Below are 5084 nucleotides of genomic sequence, written 5' to 3'. Positions count from 1 at the left end.
CGACCGATTATTGCTGCTTTTGTAGCCTGAACAGAGCTGGGTTTATTTATAATTGCACCCTGCTGGTGTGCTCATAATGATTTTCCCTGCTGCATCCCATGCGGTCCTGTGCTACAAAACCACGTTTTCATAGTAGCTGTTGTTGGTTTTAATCACTTGGTTTTGGGATGATATATTAATAGCAGTATCTGCGTGAGGCTTTAAAGTGCTTTCTTTTCCAAAACATTTACAACAAAAGCTGAGCATTAGCCCCAATAAAACGTGTGTTTCCTTTGGCTCCGTTCTTCAGCGATGAATCCAATGGAGTGAGCGCTCAGCAGAGTTCATCCCAGCGCCTCCCATCCTGAGCAGCCCCCAGATCAGACCCAAATGTGTCATTCTAAGGTACCTGAGGCTCCAGAAGCGCAGTGCTTGGCTCGGTTGGAGCCTGGAGTTGCCCACGTATCAGCTGCCTAAGGCCATGCTGACCCAAAGTCTTACAGTGCAGATGTTGGTTCACACCTTGCAATTCTAAAACCCGACAGTTTGTTACAGTGGCCGTTCACAGAGGACAGTGGTGATGAAGCTGGCTTGATGCACTCGGGAAGAACAACCACTGCCTCCATCAGAAATAAATGCAGAATAACTCATCCCCTTCCTGACCCCTGGAAGCGCTCCCTTCGAGCAGGACGCCTGCCTGCAGGCTGGAGACCAACAAAAATCCACCCCAAGAAGCACTTTTGCATGAATAAAATGAAACATTGAAGCGACCGAGGCCACTGCTGATGGCATTCAGGACCCTACAGCCCTCCCCGGGGCCGCGGCTGCGTGTCAGCCCCATGTGGGTCATTGATGGGCACGACAGGAGATGTGAAAGCATCTGCTGGGTCCCTGCCTGAGCCTTTCAGTACAGTTACTCCCCTTGCTAATAATTGTCTGTGTTCTGTCATCTAGAAAGGGACTTTGTGTGCCTCCCAGGTATTCTAATGCTAATTTGTTTAGTTAAAAAGGAGAAGAGGCTAAACAGATGTGAACCATTTGGTTAGGTTGTAGTTCATTTGTTAGGAAGTGCAAAGGATTCTTGGCAGGATATTAAATATTACCTTGGCTGCTCACAAACACTTCATATTTCAAGAGAGGAAGGGAGGTAGGGACTGCACTCCATAAATCAGCCTTTTCAAAGAGACAGAAAAAGGCAAACATTTGATAAATCTGTGTCATTATACTTAGAGATCAAAGGGGGTTTTACATATGTATTTATGCAACTGGCAACCTAGGAGACAATAATAACAAACACAGATCTCTGACAGCTTTACAAAAATAAAAATTAGCCGGTTCTAATCTGTAATTATCTGTGCGAGGCAGGAGGCTGCGAGCAGCGGAGCTTCGAGTCGCTGATGCTGAGATGAGGAGCGAATGTGAAGTCGTTAATAAACACAGAGGGAGCGCGGTGTGCAGAGGCTGCGGGAGCAGCGGGGGGGAGCTGGGCGCGTCCCCATCCACGGCCCTGGGCTTCGTTCGGCCCGCAGCAGGCAGTGCTGATCGGATCCAGGCTGCCAGGGGAAGCGGTGTTTCCCGATGCGCTGATTGCCTTCGTGACTTTCCAGCATGATCTGCAGGAATCGGCCTGAGGATCTGTGGTGATAGGAAGGTGCCCAGCCCTGCTCTGTCCTTTGCTTGTCTGTGAGTTACGGGTGCACCTCCGTAGCTCCTGTGGCCCATCCTCACCCCAGCGAGTCTGAGATTAAGCCAACTCATCTGGTGCAGCCTCGTAACTACAGGAGCCAACTGCTCAGATAGGAAAAGGAGACCTGGAGAGAGATTTGTGCCCTGCAGGACAAAGAGGAGCACTAGCATGTTTGTGTAGTGCAGGGCAGAGCTTAGCAGAGGGATTGAAACAGAAGCAGTGAGGGCCGTCGCGTTGCTCTGACAGAGAGGATAAATCCAGTTGCAGGAAAAGAACTCCAAGGGCAAAGCAACGCAGCCACAGAAATTAGAGATGGAGAAGTAGCATTATGTCATCTCGCCTTTCCTTCTGGCCAGTCGCTGGGCTGATTTCCTATTCTCTTGTGCTGTTTGAAAATGACTTCAGCAACTTGGTTTCTGCTTGTTCCCGTGGGGAACTTCCACAGCCTATAGATTTCCCTGGTAGGAAACTCTTCTTGACAGTCAGGCTCTATTTTCCTTTGCTCGATTCCATCACATCACTCCTACTTACGCCTCCTTGGAGCACCCTAAACGCTCTTCCCCACTGAAGTCGGTGGAGTTATGCGAGCAGTAAATTCGGCCCGTGGCACTTGGAGAAATAGATATTAAAGCCCCAGGGACAAATTAGGGGGTGAGCGGAGGGAGGGCAGTGGGGGAAAGGAAATGGTTTCAGGTTGAGAGAAACAAGATCTCCTCTTACATCTGTACAGAGGCGCTGCCCACTGCCCAGCTCTGTACTGGGGTGCACAGCCCCAAGCACCACTGTGGCTGAGCCACATCTGAGAGCTGTGGCACCTGGTGTGGGTGTGCAGGGACTGCATGAGGCCCCGGGCACCTCCTGGGATGGGCAATGGCTGCTGGACCAGGGATCTGATCCTGGGATCCTGCCTGTGCCTCCCTGGGGTAATGTTTTTCAGGAGTAAAATGCCCTTAGCCCTCTCTGCTGGCTGTTACCTCACTGTCATGGCATCGGTATGAGTGCAGCAGATGTGTGTGGTGGTGGGCTTGCTGTGGGATAACAGCAGAGGCAGCTGCCAATGGATGCACTGAGTTTGTTCTTCCTCAGTCCTCAGCTCCCTTCTTGCCTCAAAATCACAGCAGTGCAGCATCACCCAGCACCACCTGCACATGTGGCAGAGGAGGGGACGACTCTGAGGACCCCCTAGGGTGGAGCAAATGGAGTAAACGTACACAGGAATTCTCTTCTCTGGGACTGTGCACAGGGGCAAGGATGGAGGAAACAGACAAATGAGGGACATCAGCGTGCTGTGACAGACCAGTAAGGACAAAAGCATCATAGGCAGACACACATCTGAGTATGAAATAGCATGCAGAAGCCCCAGGCCAAACACTGCAGCTCAATGTGCTGCAGGTGCTGTATGTTCCCCCAGAGCAGGAGGCTTTGGCTGGCCACCTCTCTGACCAGGTCTCTGCGTGACACAGCACTCCTGGGTGACACAGCCCAAGGATCTTCCCATGAATACACACCTGCTGAACATCGTTAAATGGGAGATGGCTTTTTCAGACCACATCAGAAAAATGGCATCTTGCTAGAGCAGAACCAGGAGCACCCAGCCCTGATTTTGGGTGCCTGCCCCAAGCAGGACCAGCTGCTCCTTGCAGATCTTACAAAGAGCTGTGTGTGCCCTACGAGTCTCCACACTTCAGAAATAAAGGTAAACAAAACACTTTGCATTTCAGAACCATCAGACAGGTAACTTTCACCAAAAGAACGGATTTTCTAACTGGGGAAAGCAAAGCACCAAGAAGCTCCACCAAAGGCCCAGAGGATGGGAGATAGGAGATGCTGTGCAGAGTAATCCTCCAAGGAGGTGCTGGAAGCATGAGCACGAGCACTGCATCCCCACACTTCAGTTTGTGCCTTTCCTCCCCAGTGCTGCTCCATGGAGCTGCCCCCCCTCTGCCCAGAGCCCTTGGTGACAACTCTCCCCTTTGCCACTTGTAAGGAGAAAACTCCCAAAGCCCAACTGCAGAAGATACAATTACAGTAAAACCTATCTTGGGGCTATTTTGCTTAAAAAGCCAATCCAACTTTTACAAGCTACAGCTGACATATATTAAGAGCTTAAACCAAACTTTCTATGACATTTTGTTGATGTTATCCCGGCTGGTGCTGGTAGACATAAGGAACAATGAGAATTAGTCCATCTGAAGGGTTTTCCTCTTTCCTCGTGGGTGTCACAGCGAGCTGTGCAAGAACTCAGGGTGGGGAGGTGGGCACAGCCACGATGTCACCTGCTGAGCAGCCACTGCTTTATGAGCTTTATGTGGCCAGCTCCTGTTTAATTCTGCTCCCAGTCACCAGTCTGGGTCAGCCTGCAGAGCTTCACCAACGCACCGAGGGAAACTGGAAAGTGATTCCTCCTGTGTCACATCCCTGCTTGCTTCACATCCCCTTTCTGCACCATAGATAGCCCAGCAACGCCATCTATTTTAGCTCGCAGCAGAGAAGTGCTTTGCAGTGCTTTGCTGTTTGACTCCGTAGCTGCAGCACAGATGCTCTCCACAAGCAGATGTGCTCCCAACGCTTGCTTTGCCAGCTCCTGGTCCCAGGCAGGATGGTGCTCCTGGCACTGGCACTGATGGGTCCGGAATGCTCTTAGCTCTGCTGTTACCCTCTGGGTGACTTTTGGGAAAGTCACACCCTCCTCAGGGTTTTATTTCCCACCAGTTTAGTTTGTGTGTAACTCTGTAGCAGGGATTGTTTCAAAAAATGATGGCACAACACCCAGCGTGGTGGGAGCAATCCACTATTCATGCATCTGAGATATGAAGAAGTCTACATTGCGATGTCACTTCTGACACACATGAAAATCAAAGTCCTTGGTGGGGAGATTTGCCTTTTGTACTGCAACAAGTTGGCATCAAAATTAAGAAAAGGCAGAGGTTCCATTAAAGCAACAGTGCTCTGGGGGTGGGTCCATCTAGTCCAGTGCTCTCTGCACTTTCAGTAACGACGTGGTAGAAAAGCCGTACGTGTGCACTGAAGCTACCAGGCTGGGTGTTTGCTGGAAGGATGTTGGGTAAGGAACATCCGTGGAGCGTGAAAAATTCTTTTGGGATCCTTGGAAAGGACTGGCATGAGCTGGTCCTGCAGGAGAAGCTCACGGAGCTGCCAGCATCTCCTCTGCCAGCATGAAAGCAAATTCTGCTTTCATAGGCTGCTGCCCTGCATTTGCTTGCTGTCTTATTCCTGGTATAATAGATAGTGTCAAACTTGGCCAGGTGTTGGTGCAAAGGCAGATTTCATAAAATACAGTGGTGCAGAGCGTGGCTCATCACACAGCTAACAGATAGAACCATAGAATCACAGCGTGCTTGGGTTGGGAGGGACCTCACAGCCCCCCAGCTCCACTCCTGCCCTGGACTGGCTGCCC

Source organism: Lagopus muta, chromosome 18 (assembly GCF_023343835.1).
Source record: "Lagopus muta isolate bLagMut1 chromosome 18, bLagMut1 primary, whole genome shotgun sequence".
Taxonomy (NCBI): domain Eukaryota; kingdom Metazoa; phylum Chordata; class Aves; order Galliformes; family Phasianidae; genus Lagopus; species Lagopus muta.
Note: the sequence above shows the minus strand (reverse complement) of the source record.